Raw genomic sequence first — 18399 nt, forward strand, 5'->3', positions numbered from 1 at the left:
TTCTGCTCTTTTCCTGAGACTGTCTTCCCCTAAAATAATGAATGCTTTCTTGTGTCGCTGCCTGGAATAAGGAAGGAAAGTACCTAGTGACACAAGGAGATGTAATGTTTAATACTTTAACACTTTGCAATACTAGTCATCAATAATAAGTTTTCCAAACTTAATCATTTAACTAATGACAGCTTAGTATTAGCCTTTATGTTACATGTCTATAAAACGTCTTATAAAGATGTAGTTTGAATTTGCTTCATGTTAGATTCTCCTTTTGTCTATTTGGGAAAATAACATCTACTAATTTAAAATTTGTCACATCCAAAATTTGTGCTATAATAGCATAGTGGTAAATGATGGTGTATCAGAATTCTCTCTTAGCTATTACTGATGTGTTTAATTTACAGAGTGGAAAGAGTTTAAGAGCTTAAAGAAAGAATCTTGTTATTTTTTTCAAGATATCAGTAATATTTATTCATGAATAACCACTTGTTCTAATATTTTAAGTTAAACTGAAAATTATTCAGAATATTGTAGCTGAGGTAATTATCAAAGCTGTTTCATGCCAATTACAATTTTATAGACAAGCTAGCACAAGCCATTGTGCTCCTTGCCATACAGAATTCAAAAACTGAAGACAAAATTATTTTGCAAATTTATAATAAGAGTAATCCAGAACATAGTAATGAGTACTTAGAATTTTGTTGATTTATAATTTTTAAGGTAGCTTTCAGTCTCAAGCTCATTATGCTCACTAGCAACTCCATGAAATATGCACAATGATGTATTTTTATTTAAATGATAAGCAAGTAGATTCAGAAGAGGTAAAATATTTACTTGAAGTCATGAGTCACAGATATTCAAAAGTAGAGCTAGAAATATATGATCTGAAAAATAACCCCATAATTTTTCTACTTATTATCCCCCTCGAGATTATGTTTGAAAATCTGGATGAACGTTTTAACTGTGTTTAGAGATGGGTTCTTTATATTGCAGCACAATGTAATTAAGCATTCTTATGAAAGTTATGACGGGCCTCACAGATTGTAATTTGTAAGGCTTCAATAGATTATCTTATTTTCTGAGTTATGTGTTATGCCGGAATAGTTTAAACAAAGTATAGTTTGCTCTAATAATTCTTCCGCAGTCTTATTTACATTACTAAAATGCTTACTAATGCATTTTTTTTTGATATTTTGCACAGATAAACATATACCTAGTTCTTTCCTGAAATACCAGAAATCGCAAGCTTGTCAAATTGTGATTAATGAGGATTTACTGGATATCAACATATGAGTCTTCAGTAAATAATGTTTATTCTTTTTAACTCCATTGCATTATTCAACAATGAAGAACAGAGCAATGATAACAATAACATGCTAACACGATAGAGATTTGAGTGAATGTTTTGTCTTCACACATCTTCAATGATTTGAACAAATTCAGAATTCATTACTGCAGTTCTTCACATAAAACTAAAGAAAAAAAAGATCAGTTCAATTTCTATGAGTGAGATATTGGAATTACTTGAAACAGGCTTGCGGTAGCTGTTCTCTGGGGAGAATAGTTGTTAACTCAATAGAATCAAGTCCTGAGATGGAGGGGGAGAAAAACAAACCAATCAAGGCTAATGGTTCCTGATGAACCCAGATTAAACACAGAGATTGGTCTGGTTTAAATATACTCAAGGGAACAGTCCTTCAGATAACAGTATCAATTTTCACTCTGGGTCAATAGGATGATGAGTGTGTGGTTAAAAATCAGATATTGCAAATGTATACAGCTTGAGTCAGGATGCCTGTTGGGGGAAAAAGAACACTTGACAATCAGAAAACAACCTGAAAGTACATGAAGAATTATAATGAATATAGTCAAATAAAAAAATATTAAATTTAACAAGATAATTTTTAAAATACTTAAAAATAAATATGCAGAAATCAGTAACTTGTATATATATATCAATATCTTAGAAAATTAAAAAGAACTATAACTATGAACAACATAAAAATACTTATGCCTAATATTTAGGATTAAAATGAAGAAAACTTCAGAAGTATTGAATAATATCAGCACTTGAATAAAGAGACATTACCATACATAAATTTAAATGTTGTAAAGATTTAAGACATTTCTACAAATTAATTTTTCAATTTAAAGCAAATCTAATCAAAATCCCAATTTTTTACTTATAAAATAATACTAAAATTTAATTTATCAAAACATGTATTGAAAAAAGGCAAATAAATTAAGAGATTTTACTATAAGGATGTTCAATGCAGCATTGTTTAAAATAGAGACAGATGTAATTGTTTAAATAAATAAATTACACTGCATCTGAACTTTATGATTTTGTAGGCAAGTTGTTTTCTTACAATAATTTGTTAGATAAGTCACAAAATGGTATGTATGTTATAATAATGATTTTTATTTTGAAAATACTCTGGAAATATATATTTTTTTACATATAGGAAAAAGAAAGTTTGAAACTCTCACTGCTCCTACCTAGGGGCAGATAAATCTCCCAAGACGGGAATGAAGAGGGCAATTTCACGATCTTATTTGAGGAACACTCCTTGAGCAACCTCCACCTTTCATAACTGGCCCCATCCATGCATTGCTGTGTTTTCTTTTCAATCTGATTATTGATAATTTTTTTCAAGAGAATAATTATAATTTTTCCCCACTGCTTTTACCAACATGTTTATGTATATGTATGCATTTATTCATTTTATATCTTCCATTGCTAAGGTTTTGAAGCTGGAAAGGAAAGCTACAGTATGCATTTATTCTGTAATCTTGAAACAAAACTGGAGAAATTTTGGCAATGGCAGTCAAGACTGCCTTATCTCTGTGTTTGCAGTGTTCATGATTGAGTGGTGGAATTACGAATGCTTTTTATTTTCTTTGTTTGAGTAAATCCATGCTATCCAAATTGTTCACTCTTGGCATATATTGTTTTACAATCATAAAATCTATGCTATTTGTTTCTGTTTTTAATATCTCTAATAATATCTGGTAAAATGAAGAAAAATTAAAAGTATTTTTGAAATAAAAATGAAGAAAAATTAAAAGTAGTTTTGAAATACTTTCACTTTTATTGTCTTAGACCACTTATAGAAAGAAAGTGGACATTTTCTAGTAAGAAATACACTTAAACAAGTTTGAATTAAACCCAAGTATGTAAGACTAACTTACTGTCCACCTGAATTCCATTTTATCAACCCTCTTATGCATCCTAGTTTAATATATGTAGAGGATATGTTTTCAACTCTCTAAAAAAAAAAAAAAACTCCACAGAGATTGTGTTAACTGCACACAGTATTACAGGGTAATCTCTTTGAGAATAAACACTGTGTCAAATGCATTTTTATACCCTTCATTGCGGCTAGCATAGGGCCTTACACAAGCACACAATGAAACACACAAGTAGTGAAGACTGACTTAAGATCCACTTCAACCCCATTTTATCAATCACATCCTAGCTTGATATATTTAGAGGATATGTTTTCAATTCTCTAAAAATATTTTAAAGATGTTTGAGAATAATATATATCATTATGTTGAAAATAATAAATTCGGGATATATGTTGCTCTTATTTATTATAAGGTCTCTGGTTTATTATCTTAAAAAAAACTCTGTGAGGATATACATATGCTTCCATGAATAATTATATGCTTGAGATCTGATTCCATTATTCAACTTTTTACTTTTAGGAATATTCTCCTATCATTATTTCAGAAAGGAGAGTGACCTTGACCTTATAAGCATACAGAATCAAGTAGAACTGACTAGCATATAGTGCTATTGTCTTTTTATGTATTGAAAAGATACACACTTTTTTTAGTCCCCAAAAGGGGTCAAAATAAATGTGGCAAGCTGGTTATTGGTCTCAGATTAGAGTCATGTCTTCCCAAAGGGCATTCAAACTAGACCATTAAGAAAAATGGGTTACTGGGACAAAAATTATCATAAGATGATACACACCTACATAGGATTCCAAGGGACTTCTGTGTTCTATTAGGGCTCTGAAAATATGCAACATGAATGAACTAGAACCTGTAACCAATCCTCTATTTATTTTGTTGAACTGGGTTTACTAAAAAAATTAAAAGTTTGTATCTGCCGAAAATATTTACATTCTACATAGGGTTCCAGCAAGTATGAGGAAAAAAAAAATCTAATTTGACTGGACCTCTGATTGATTTCCTAAAGTCCCATTGCTTTCGATTTCTCAGTGATGACATACTTCCCTGCAGTCAATATGCATCTCTTAATTTGTTTGCAGGAAAGTTGGCCTCTTTTGCCTTCTCAAATCACACTTTGTAATCAACGGCTATGTTCTAAATAGAATTCAGAAATGTCTTTAGAAATTGAAGGCAGTTTCAATAAATTATTTTTAGCCTGCTCTCCCCCTAGGAACTTATTACTACCATAGCATAGCAGTGAATTTTTTTTTCCTTACATCTGCAAACCAACACACATTCTACTACAATAGTCCAGGATTTACAGAGCAGCCACATGCTATGAATAGATTTTGTTCAATAAAATCTATTCCCAATTCACTTCTTAGAAACATGCCATATTTACATGATTCTTGTAATATTTCAAAACATAGAAATTAACACTTCAGTCACTTGGCCTATTAAATAAATTTTCAATATCTGCATGTGGAACAAAGTCTTAATTTTTAGGAAACTAAGATACTTCTAATACTATTAAAACATCCAGGATGAGTAAGATACTCAGGCTTGGGATTTGAAGTCAAAACTAAATTACAGTAATAAGTAATAATTACACCTTAGAGTAAGCTATTTCATTTATATTTGAGTGATTGCTGTTCCACAAGATAGTTTATCTTTCTCAGAAACTGGTTAGTTTATTACACTATCATTTTATTTGAAGTACTATATATTCATACCATTTCAGTTACCACTGGTGAGATAAACCTCAGAAGCAGATGACCTACACAAGGTCATCTGAGTATAGATTTCTGAACTTGAATACTGCATCTTAAGAAGTCATCATCCTTGATTTGTCTATTCTACAAAAATTTCGACCTATAAACAACAACAAATGCCACAACCTTAAAATCATACAATAACAGTGGAAGGAGATTCTACATTAATGTTTAGCAACAATACATTCAAATAGTTAATCCATTTGGACAAAAGACACAAGTAAAGAAACAATCAAAGCCAAAAGCAGAATAAAGATACTACCAGAACTGTTATTAAAGTTGTGGTTCAAGGCTCTCAATAAGGTCACTTAAGGTAGGTCATAGAGTTCACTAAGACTGAGGCTAAGCTATAGAGCCGGTGCTGATGACATACATTTATGGTTCATTCACTCACTGACAAACTCAATACTATCTATGCGCCATTGCTGACTGAGGGACTGTTCTTAAAGGTGGGATACAGTAGTGAAAAACATAGACAAAGTCCTTCTCAGGCTGTCATGGCTCTTCCATTATAGATGAAGCCAAGGAGGAGGAGCTCCTCAATTGATAGATAGATAGATTGATAGATAGATAGATAGATAGATAGATAGATAGATAGATAGATAGACAGACAGACAGATAGAGTAACTTAAGGTAGTGATAAGTGCTATGAGGAAAAAGCAATAGATCACATTCTCAAACGACCATATTGTACCACATCTCTTGAAAGTATACATTAAAACAGCTTCAGTACAACATTGTTAGAATTAAAAAACAAGAAAACAACTTTTCAGGGGATAATTCATATACATACTTATACAAGTAACTTCTCTGAACTTACTAGTAGCAGGATTAGTGTAAGACCTAGCATTTTCTTAATTCTAGGCTTGTGCTTAGATGTATGCCTTAGCTTTCAGCTTTCATTAGCCATAGGCTACATTTAACTTTAAGGATTATAGTATTACCTTAAGAAGAGTATTAGAATAAAATTCAGTAAATGAGGATTCTAGAGATTCAGGAGATCATGGGCAAATCTTAATCTCTTTGTGTTGGTTTCCCCCAACTAACAAATGTGGATAAGCTTTTTCAAATAAATGTAGAGGAGTATTTGAGAATTTCTATCCGATTCAATTCCAAACATACCAGCTACTGTGACAAGCATGGGGGTTCGTCAAGGAAGACAAACACTAAATAATTCATTATACATGTTAGAAAAGTGGAGGCCTACCCATTTTTTGGAGAAGATAAGCCACGATAAAATTTGAGCATACACTCAGAGGGTGAGCAAACATCAGTGTGTATACTAAGTAGCATATTTGAATTCTTTGAGGTTCCCTGGAAGAAAGACAATCAGTATTTGTCTAACAGTAGTGAAAGTCACATTATTATAATTTCATATCAGAAGATATAGAATAACCCCCAAATCTCAAATAAATAATACATATGAAAATAAATGAAGTCTTGGTGGTTAATATGCTCCTCACTAAATTCCTGAATAAAATGTGGCCCAACCTGTTAAAACTTCAGGGCATGGCTAAATCTTACAGGTATTTTCAGAATGAGTTATTAACCTTCTCCTTGTTTCCTCCTTAGTTTCTCATTTTTTACATTCTTCATTCTCTCTTTTCATTACAATCACACTAGTTACTAAACAGCATAGTCAAGATAAAATGGCCCCTGAAATTATTCATCTTGCACTGAAGTCATTGAGAACAGAGTGAATAAGCTATAAGGAGTTTTCTCTCCAGAAGCCATCTGGTTATAAGAGAAAAGGTGAAACATTAATTTCTCTATGAACTTTGTTTTTAGAAACAAATCTTTATAAATTGTATAAGGTTGATCATTACAGTAAAAATGCCCTTTAATTTGACTTAAATATCAAGTTTTGGTGATGAATCCTTATACACATATTATAGTGATAGAACAAAGAAATAAGATTTCCAGAGCTCACAATAGCTACATCAATTTTCCATTAAAAGCTTCAGAATTTAGCTGATCTCATTTAGTAATAACCTAATTAGTGAAGGTAAGGAAATAATAACATGCATCAATCTATTATCTTTTTTATATAAATTATATAATGAAATTAATTTACAGCCATAAGAATACAGGTTATAAATGACTCTGATAATGTGTTAACACACTAGAAACCCAATTAAACCTGTAAGTACATATTTCTTCACTGAAATTGCTCAAAATCCATTCATCAAATTGTTTCATCTAAATTTGTTTCCCACCAGTAAGGAAAAAAGGGGGCAGAAGAAGAAAGACGAGAGAGAGGTAGGAATGAAGGAATTCCTGATGTTATAGTCCTGTGCCAAATTTTAAGCTTTTCAAATACCTAATAGAAAAAAAAAAAAAGTCTAGTATGTTGTCATACTAAACACAACGAATGATGGCTCTTGTCCCCAGTTTCAGTTAAATGCTAAGAAATACAATTCATGACCTTATTTTTGTTTGTTTGTTTTTCTACAATAGCTCCAAAGAGCCAAAGCTTGGCGTTGTTCCTCTTATCGCCCTTATTTGCATTTATGTTTTGGAATAAGAATTTTATGATACAAAATTCTCAATATGCACCTGATGGCCTTTTGAATTCTCCCCACTAAAAACTGACGTTATCTCTGAAAAAAAAAAATCCAGTTCATCAGGCCATATGCTGCAATTATTTTATCTTCTCAAAACTAATCTTTTTTTGTCATAAAGTCACTGGACTACTGTTTCTATATATTCTGAAATAACATCTACTGCATGCCTCCTTAAATATTTTACTTTCTGTAGAAGTAGAGAGCAGAAGAGAAGGAATAATAGAAGCACTGTGAAACTCTAAGTCAAAGACGGGCGTTTTGTTGTTGTTGTTTTGGTTGGTATGACATTTAACAAGTCCAGGAAACTAAAGGTCTCTCCTTCAAGAGAACATCCTACATAAGTAGCCACAGTGAACCTCTCCCTGATGACCCCTCAAGAAAGAACAATTGCCAAGTGTCTGCATGTAGGCCAAAAGGCCTATCTCAACATTCAAATTATTTGAAATATGCATTATTTTAATATTCATGTAAAATTTTCATTTTACTTCCTTAAATAAATATCAACTTATTTTCATTTATTAAAAATTCCTGGCCAGGCACTGTGGCTCATGTCTGTAATCCCAGTACTTTGGGAGGCCGAGGCGGGTGGATCACCTAAGGTCAGGAGTTCGAGACCAGCCTGGCTAACATGGTGAAACCCCATCTCTACTAAATATAAAAAATTAGCCAGGCATGGTGGTGGATGCCTGTAATCCCAGGTACTCAGGAGGCTGAGGCAGGAGAATCGCTTGAACCCAGGAGGTGGAGGTTGCAGTGAGCCGAGATCGCCGAGATTGTGCCATTGCACCCCAGCCTGGGCAACAAGAGCAAAACTCCTTCTCCAAAAAAAAAAAAAAAATTCCCAGGTAATATTTCAGCCCCATACCACCACATGCTCCCAGAGGGATCCATAACCAAGTATGAGATGCATAAACAAAGCTGACCTTCTGGATGAGGTATACCGGCTTATAGAAAATTATTAAATGCATGCTATAATTGACCTTAAGAGGTTATATAGTCAAACCACAGTTTCTAGGTAAGATTATATTTGGTCTAAACATAACAATCTACTTTCTATTTGAAAATCTCCAGAAGGGGAGGTAACATATCTTAGTATGTTTTAAATTACAGTACTCAAGAAAGTATTCAAATCTAAAAACTCCCTTTCTCAGTGATAAGTCATCTACTCCTTTCCACCCTAGGTTGCAATGAAGGACAGCTATTAACTATTACTACATCATCATTATTATCTTTTAATATTAGAAGCTCAAGAAAGTTACATTTTGTTAAGAAAAGGCCGATTGTTACTCAGAACTGTGCAAGACCTGTGAAATGATAATAGCTGTAAAAATAGCAATAGATTTGAAACTCCATCTACAATACCTCTGCAAGCTCAGGGGGACAGAGAAACTAAGGCATTGTCCCATCCAAGGTCATGCAGAATTAAAAAAATAAAAAAGAGTCAATAGGAAGCCAATCCAGGACTTTCAGTCTCCTGTTCTTACTGCTTCAATAGCCTCACCATCATTAAAGTTCTTTTTCATTCAGGTTAGACAGAGCCCTGTGGGATTCATTCCCCCTTGTGTGTGTTGCTTGGCTGAGCCATACATTTCTATTGGCCCTATTGATTAGGCATCTGCTTCCTCTGTGAGGATAGTTTGCTCTTGTGGAACTGTGTTTAGCAGCTGTTACAGTTCAGATGAGTGTTGACAGGATGAAAATTAAATTAACACCCAATAACATTTTAACACCTGGTCCAACAACTGCAATATCATTGAATTTCACCTTTTCAAAATTGCTTCGGGAGTTAATTCATCCTTACTTTGACTTTGACCTGAGGAGACATTCTTGTAATTTTGCCACAAAAGACTCTCTCCTGACTGTTCATTTATAATTTCCATGAACCTCTCTCTGATCCATGTTTAGTGACTGCATGGCCAGTTTTTGGAAAATACACAGGATAAATATCCTACTGGAAGATGTGCCACCCTCTTGCTTACAGCTAAAGACTGAGCACAGACAAAAACGTTAACCAAAAAGAAGTTGTGTTTCACTGTAGCATAAGCCAGACTGGAGGGCAAGTAACCATCTTACCAGGGAAAATGAAGTCAGAAAGAATGCAGGTTTCACACACTTGTGACTTTCTCAGTTTTGATCAGCTTAGGAATAATGTTGGAAGGAGGATGTAAAGCACTGTCTTGAAGCCAGTGCACTCTGAAGTCAGTCGGCCTGGTTGAAAACTTCACCTTGGCTGCTCCCTAAGCATATGACATTGTGTAAAATACTTCAATGCTTAAGCCTCACTTTCTTCATAAAATGCAACTAACAATGGTGTCTATTATGCAGGGTTATTTTGATGATTATACAATCCATGTAAAACTCTTAAAGCGCTAGTGCCCGACAAGGTCCTAAGTAAGCCTAAGGTACCATATTATTTCAGTCTCCCTGAACTGAAGGGGAGCTTTGAGATCATTTGATCTTGCACTCTCATTTTACATTAAGCAAGCACAAGGGGGTTCAGCAATTTCTCAAGAATGTTTATTTTTGTAGTCAGAGCTGAGAAACAACCCAGTTTTCCTCATCAGAACTTTTATTTTCTTTTTATAAGACTGCCAACTTCTATTTTAATAGGTTATTTATTTAGAAAAGATTCTGTGTCCATGCTATGTAATTCATCCACTTAGCTCCTTTCGTATTTCTCTTTCTCCTCTGGGAGGCGGAAATGGTGTTATTTGCTATTGGCCAGAGTTTTAAGAGGCACAGATAATAAAAATATCATACTATCATTTGCTGTTTAGAATTCCTATCAGATGCTAGTTGCCCTGTCAAAGATAAATATAACACAGTACCTAACTTACAAGGAAGCAAGAAAAAGATGTTATCACACCACCACATAAAAAACACAGTGTATTAACAATTGTTAGAAAATGATAATCCATTTTGTGGATTTTCCAGGATCATTATGTCTTTTCTTGTTTTTGTTGCCTTCAATTTTATTGCTAATTATATTTGTACAGAAGGAGGACTAGCAGAAGGGAGAATTGCATTTTTTATTTTGGGTAGTCTTGCACATATTAACAATTATTTTGGCAAATGTTTTGTATTTCTAGAAATTGATATTTTAAGCTGTAATGAGATTTTAGGATGAACTGTAAATTGTATTTATCTATTTTACCCACCTGCCTTTTCCCCAACGAAAAGTAACACAGACTCCAGAGTTTTTCTTTTTGTTTTATGATAGATTATCCACCCCCCAATTTGTTTTCTTTTCATCCTAAATGTATGGTAGTGATAAAATAGGCACAATTTGCAAAATACAGTTTGGGGGTGATAATTACTTTCACATGTGATACTTTTAAAAAATAATTTTAATTATTTTAAATAAAATATCCCAATCCTTTATTATTAAACTTGCAAAATTCAATCTAAGCGGTAGTTTCTCAGAAAAATGCATTTTGTAAAATGAGGTATAATTTCATGAAAAAAAAAATGACAGAGGGGAGGGTGTGAGGATTCTAACTATTCTAACCAGATAGTATGAGAAAAGCAGTTCTCCAGAAGTACAAATCAAATGGTGAGAAGTATTGAATGTTTTCAAAATGTTATATAATTGCTTAATTGCCTCACTCTCCTAAATGGTTCCCTGTGTCCCCTCAGGCAAATAAAGCCTTCATTACCCTAACTGTAGAAGGGATCTAATCACCCTGGGGAGAATATGCATATAATTTGAAATACATAAGCATTAATGATATAATAATGTGCTCAGCAACAGGTATATCACTGATTCCATCTATATTTCCCAGATAAAGGAATATGTATCCGGAGAAAGGTGTATTTTTCACTAAAAATAATGAGACTGATAACAGTTTACAATTATTTTTAGCTATCTAAGCATGTATTTAAAACAGGAAGAAAAGTTATGATTCTCAAATTCTCATAGATATGATAGTGTCTTTTATCAATCCTTTGCAGAACTAATTACTAAGCATCTAAAAGTACTTGTACTAAAACTAATATATTCACACTATGGTCAGGATTAATATTTTAGTGTTGTATGAAGAATGAGAAAAGATAATCTTTACAGACCTAAAATACGTCTGAGCATTTTTAAGAGCCTTGGCAGTCAGTGATGCTTTGCTTTTGAATATTTTAATTATTCTTTACTACAGTAAGATATGGTAATCTGGGGAAAAAATATTGTTTTCCTAGGAGAAAGAGAAGCAAAAAAAAAAAAAAAAGTGGAATAGAAATCAGGAAAACTTCTCATCTATGTCATTGCCAATATATAGAGTTATCAAGTAATAATTCATAGAATCATAGAACTGGAAGAAATCTTAGTATTCCATTCAGTCCACACTCATGCCTCCTGGAAGTTAAGTAGAAAATAAGAAAAAAAGGAAAAACAACTATAGACTCTTGAATAAAAAACAGCAGCTCAGCCAGGCACAATGTCTCATGTCTGTAATCCTAGCACTTTGGGAGGCCAAGGTGCGCAGATCACCTGAGGTAGGCAGTTTGAGAGCAGCCTGGCCAACACAGTAAAATCTTGTCTCTACTAAAAATACAAAAATTAGCCCAGCGTGGTGGTGGGTGCCTGTAATCCCAGTTACTCGGGAGGCTAAGGCAGGAGAATCACTTGAACCCAGGAGGTGGAGGTTGCAGTGAGCCGAGATCACGCCACTGCACTCCAGCCTGGGCGACAGAGTGAGACACTGTCTCATACAAAACAAAACAAAACAAAACAAAACAAAACAAAACAAAACAAAACAACCCAGCCGCTCATCAGCCTCTGATACTATTTAAAAATATTCGTGATAATTTTGGCAACCAAAGCAGGTAGAGCTCCTTTTTTGCCACTCCATCAGACATAAAATTAACAGTAATAATAATAATGAATTAATTAAAATACCAGAGAAACACAACTCAGAATACTGGGGATCATCTGATAGGAACACTTTACAGATAAGATGACCATCCCTGTAAATTGTGGCACGTGTTCTCCATGGCTACACAGATAGAAAAAACAAGATGCAAATGGAGGGACATTACCTGGCAGGCCAACATCCATTTTAGGACACCAAGCTAGTAATCAAGCTTGCTCTATTATTAGCTATTAACACTTAAGTGGTAGCAGAAACTAACAGGAGTCTGAAAATTCTAGAACTTTTAGTTTATTTGCCAAAGGGAATCATGATCTCAGCCTCTAGGGCATCTCAGATGTGGCACGGAAGTCATTTGTTTTGATGTCTACCAGGCTCTCTTCCAGCACTCTGACCTGCTACAGATGACTGCTAATAACTATATCCAAATAAAAAAATGTTTGGAGGGAAAGTCCAAATGTATATATTTGGTAAAAATATATATTAGCAGGAAAATTACATATGTATATATCTGGTGGAAAATTAATCAAAATATTATTTATTACAGATATATATATATATAGTTAATATACTATTTGACATAACCTATGGTCATTATTGAAATTCTTTAGATCTGTTCTTTGGGTATTCTATAAGAAGGTTAAGATTCATAATCTTTGCCACCACCTCAATAGATTTTTTAGATATTTTTCTGATTTTACTTTTAATACAAACCACTATTAAGACAAGAAACAAGCCAACAAACAAATACGTTTCCCATGGTAACTGGAACTCATTCTCTCTACCACAGATCACCAAGAAAGCAAAGTGTATTCCATCTGCATGACAGTTTAGGCTGTGAATACCAAGAATATAATGTTACGACCTAAGAAATCTGAGGTGAGAATGTTCTTTAAAACAGTCTTGACAGATACACATAATCAAGATGTCATGTTGCTGTGACATACCATACCCACATCCATGTGAAACACAACCTGTAGAAGAAAACAACAGGAAAAGACAGTCATTCGCTGGCCGATATCTTATACATTGCATCACCACCAAATGTTAAGTAAACAAGAAAGCAGATTTTAACCAGGGGGGAAAACGTCCTTTATCTAGAGATTTTTATTTAAAGTTTTATTACAAACTTGGAAAAAGAAATGTAATTATATTTGCTTTCAGAGAGGGATCAGGCTTAATACATTTATATAAATGTAGCCTTCTTAAGAAAATAGATATTTAAGCTTTGGTTCCTGGGAGTTCCTAAAACTGAGGATGAAGGGAAATTGCCTTTGGAATCAGTTATACACCCAGAATGAGCTTCAAGATGAACTAAGGGAATAGGAAGAAAAAACAAATATAACCTATCACTGAAACTATATTAAGTTTACATAACTATAACATTGTCATCTAATGAAAAATGTTATGAATTGAAATCTAATTGATTTATTGACTATACTTAAAACATATAATTATTCAAAATATTTCCCATCTGAGCTATTAGTATTTTGTAGAAAGAATGTTTCCAAATATTTAAAAAACAATCACATTCTTAATAAGCTCACAAATTATACTATAATTATTGCAAAAAGTTAATAGATAAATGTGGGCTAGTAACTTACTTTTATAGAAATAACAAAAGTAAGCTCAGATAGTTTCCATATTACAATAAAGACTCTTCCATAATTGAAACGCAAATGCTTTTACTTACAAACACATGCAGTGAATGTTGATTAGGGACTTTCAGTGTATTTAACCTGTAATGAGGGCTGACGCAGTTAAGATTTGCCCTGCACAGGACACAAAAAGTTCAATAGCGCAATTCCATGACTGAAACAAAGATGGAGTATCATCATTCAAGGAGAATGCTCATAGATTTAGCCATTATTGATATGTACCTAGACGTTGACTCTTTTCTGAAAGCTCGCTAAGTAGTCCATTTCTAACTCGTCTTCTAATATGATCTCACCTCAGAATCTACATGACTTTAAATTTAAAAATTCGTATTGAAATAACTTCACTTCTCTATATTTATCCAATTTCTCTCACTCCTATTCTCAGGTGAGGTGATAATCCCATGTTCACCATCTTCAAAACAATTTATTTATTTTTTTGAGACAAAGTCTCACTCTATTGCCTAGGCTGGAGTGAAGTGGAGTGATCTCGGCTCACTGCAACCTCCACCTCCCAGGTTCAAGCGATTCTCCTGCCTCAGCCTCCCGAGTAGCTGGGATTACAGGCACCCACCACCACATCCAGCTAATTTTTGAATTTTTAGTAGAGATGGGGTTTCACCAATTATAATTTTTAAAATGTTTATTTAGGTCATCTGAGAAGCAGACAGCAAGATGGGAGTAGACTTACTTTTTGTTTTTTTTTTTGACGGAGTCTCACTCTGTCAACCAGGCAGGAGTGCAGTGGCGCCATCTTGGCTCACTGCAAGCTCCGCCTCCCGGGTTCATGCCATTCTCCCATTCTCCCCGAGTAGCTGGGACTACAGGCACCTGCCACCACGCCCGGCTAATTTTTTTTTTTTGTCGGTATATTTTTAAGTAGAGATGGGGTTTCACCGTGTTAGCCAGGATGGTCTCGATCTCCTGACCTCGTGATCCGCCCGCCTCGGCCTCCCAAAGTGCTGGGATTACAGGCGTGAGCCACCACGCCTGGCCAGATGGGAGTAGCCTTTCAAGAGACTCTGCAGTTAGAAACAACTGTAAAGAATAAACAGGAGGAAGCAGGATCAGGCAGAGAAATCCTTCAGACTGCAATGCAGATCTGATGTTGTTGACAAGAAAGGGAAAGAGAGTGCGGCAGGTAGAGTCTCAGACAGAAAGACAGGAGTCCCCAAACCAAACTTTCCTACTAGAGAAATCCAATGTCTCGTCAGAATGGGCCACCATCAGATGCTTTCAACAGCCGAGCTCAATGGTGCATTTCTATGTCTGCCTTGATAGTTTTGGACTCTTCCTGCATCTCTATGAGGATCGTAACTTGGAATATGAAGACACTTTCACTTTGTAAATGCCCAAAAGTGAGGCAAGAATCTATCAACTTACCTTCCAACTGGAGAGAGGAATTCTATCAGTGTCACAGCGACTAAGGACTCAAATCAACACAATTGCCTTATGACAAACACTATATTTAGAATAACACAGCTCTTCATTCACATGGAGAATTAGGAAAAAACCCTGAGCACATTATTCTCCATTCATAAGGATGTCTCTTTATTTTTCTCATGATTGATTAAACATCTTGAAATAAGTTTTTCAGTAAGGGTAACATCCTTCTTCAGAATATGCATATGTAAGAACTCCTTTCTATCGCCTTTGCAGATACACACCAACTTGACTGTGAGTAAATAAAAGAAATAAATAGTCAATGATACTGTTCCATAGGCGAGGCACATTTCCCCCCCATTCCCTCACCACCACCTGCATAATTCTTTTACTATTATTATTATTATACTTTAAGTTCTAGGGTACATGTGCAAAACATGCAGGTTTGTTACATATGTATACATGTGCCATGTTGGTGTGCTGCACCCATTAACTCGTCATTTAGCATTAGGTATATTTCCTAATGCTATCCCTCCCCGCTCCCCCCAACCCACAACAGTCCCCACTGTGTGATGTTCCCCTTCTTGTGTCCATGTGTTCTCATTGTTCAATTCCCACCTATGAGTGAGAACATGTGGTGTTTGGTTTTTTGTCCTTGCGATAGTTTGCAGAGAATGATGGTTTCCAGCTTCATCCATGTCCCTACAAAGGACATGAACTCATCATTTTTTATGGCTGCATAGTATTCCATGGTGTATACGTGCCACATTTTTTTAATCCAGTCTATCATTGTTGGACATTTGGGTTGGTTCCAAGTCTTTGCTATTGTGAATAGTGCCACAATAAACATACGTGTGCATGTGTCTTTATAGCAGCATGATTTATAATCCTTTGGGTATATACCCAGTAATGGGATGGCTGGGTCAGATGGTATTTCTAGTTCTAGATCCCTGAGGAATTGCCACACTGACTTCCACAATGGTTGAACTAGTTTACAGTCCCACCAACAGTGTAAAAGTGTTCCTATTTCTCCACATCCTCTCCAGCACCTGTTGTTTCCTGACTTTCTTTAATCCATCTTGAATTAATTTTTGTATAAGGTGTAAGGAAGGGATCCAGTTTCAGCTTTCTACATATGGCTAGCCAGTTTTCCCAGCACCATTTATTAAATAGGGAATCCTTTCCCCATTGCTTGTTTTTGTCAGGTTTGTCAAAGATCAGATCGTTGTTGATATGCGGCATTATTTCTGAGGGCTCTATTCTGTTCCATTGGTCTATATCTCTGTTTTGGTACCAGTACCATGCTGTTTTGGTTACTGCAGCCTTGCAGTATAGTTTGAAGTCAGGTAGCGTGATGCCTCCTGCTTTGTTGTTTTGGCTGAGGATTGACTTGGCAATGCGGGCTCTTTTTTGGTTCCATATGAACTTTAAAGTAGTTTTTTTCCAATTCTGTGAAGAAAGTCATTGGTAGCTTGATGGGGATGGCATTGAATCTATAAATTACCTGGCCATTTTCACGATATTGATTCTTCCTACCCATGAGCATGGAATGTTCTTCCATTTGTTTGTATCCTCTTTTATTTCCTTGAGCAGTTGTTTGTAGTTCTCCTTGAAGAAGTCCTTCACATCCCTTGTAAGTTGGATTCCTAGGTATTTAATTCTCTTTGAAGCAATTGTGAATGGGAGTTCACTCATGATTTGGCTCTATTTGTCTGTTATTGGTGTATAAGAATGCTTGTGATTTTTGCACATTGATTTTGTATCCTGAGACTTTGCTGAAGTTGCTTATCAGCTTAAGGAGATTTTGGGCTGAGATGATGGGGTTTTCTAGATATTCAATTATGTCATCTGCAAACAGGGACAATTTGACTTCCTCTTTTCCTAATTGAATGCCCTTTATTTCCTTCTCCTACCTGATTGCCCTGGCCAGAACTTCCAACACTATGTTGAATAGGAGTGGTGAGAGAGGGCATCCCTGTCTTGTGCCCGTTTTCAAAGGGAATGCTTCCAGTTTTTGTCCATTCAGTATGATATTGGCTGTGGGTTTGTCATAGATAGCTCTTATTATTTTGAGATACGTCCTATCAATACCTAATTTATTGAGAGTTTTTAGCACGAAGAGTTGTTGAATTTTGTCCAAGGCCTTTTCTGCATCTATTGAGATAATCATGTGGTTTATGTCTTTGGTTCTGTTTATATGCTGGATTACATTTATTGATTTGCGTATGTTGAACCAGCCTTGCATCCCAGGGATGAAGCCCACTTGATCATGGTGGATAAGCTTTTTGATGTGCTGCTGAATTCAGTTTGCCAGTATTCTATTGAGGATTTTTGCATCAATGTTCATCAAGGATATTGGTCTAAAATTCTCTTTTTTGGTTGTGTCTCTGCCAGGCTTTGGTATCAGGATGATGCTGGCCTCATAAAATGAATTAGGGAGGATTCCCTCTTTTTCTATTGATTGGAATAGTTTCAGAAGGAATGGTACCAGCTCCTCCTTTTACCTCTGGTAGAATTCGGCTGTGAATCTGTCTGGTCCTGGACTTTTTTTGGTTGGTAAGCTATTAATTATTGCCTCAATTTCAGAATCTGTTATTGGTCTATTCAGAGATTCAACTTCTTCCTGGTTTAGTCTTGGGACAGTGTATGTGTCAAGGAATTTATCCATTTCTTCTAGATTTTCTAGTTTATTTGCGTAGAGGTGTTTATAGTATTCTCTGATGGTAGTTTGTATTTCTGTGGGATCGGTGGTGATATCCCCTTTGTCATTTTTTATTGCGTCTATTTGATTCTTCTCTTTTCTTCTTTATTACTCTTGCTAGTGGCCTATCAATTTTGTAGATCTTTTCAAAAAACCAGCTCCTGGATTCGTTGATTTTTTGAAGGTTTTTTTGTGTCTCTATTTCCTTCAGTTCTGCTCTGATCTTAGTTATTTCTTGCCTTCTGCTAGCTTTTGAATGTGTTTGCTCTTGCTTTTCTAGTTCTTTTA

General features: G+C 34.9%; 2 long non-coding RNA genes across 3 annotated transcripts in view; one reads left to right on the plus strand and one right to left on the minus strand.

Annotated features, from left to right (window-relative positions):
* The window catches only part of LOC105737988, a 53266-nt gene that overhangs the window by 143 nt on the left and 34724 nt on the right, over nucleotides 1-18399 (plus strand). The window contains exons 2-3 of the long non-coding RNA XR_001113700.1: nucleotides 1196-1294; nucleotides 13163-13251. This is a non-coding gene — a long non-coding RNA (uncharacterized LOC105737988). The remainder of the gene's footprint in view (nucleotides 1-1195; nucleotides 1295-13162; nucleotides 13252-18399) is intronic.
* On the minus strand, nucleotides 1283-12634 carry LOC105737989. Of its 2 annotated transcripts, none has more exons than XR_001113702.1 (5): nucleotides 12542-12634; nucleotides 9587-9750; nucleotides 4923-5049; nucleotides 3187-3263; nucleotides 1283-1466 (listed from the first exon to the last, which is right to left on the minus strand). It is a non-coding gene; the product is annotated as an uncharacterized LOC105737989 (long non-coding RNA). The 2 variants fall into 2 exon arrangements; XR_001113701.1 differs by lacking the exon at nucleotides 3187-3263 and adding an exon at nucleotides 6157-6263.

Source organism: Nomascus leucogenys, chromosome 22a, assembly GCF_006542625.1.
Source record: "Nomascus leucogenys isolate Asia chromosome 22a, Asia_NLE_v1, whole genome shotgun sequence".
Classification (NCBI taxonomy): domain Eukaryota; kingdom Metazoa; phylum Chordata; class Mammalia; order Primates; family Hylobatidae; genus Nomascus; species Nomascus leucogenys.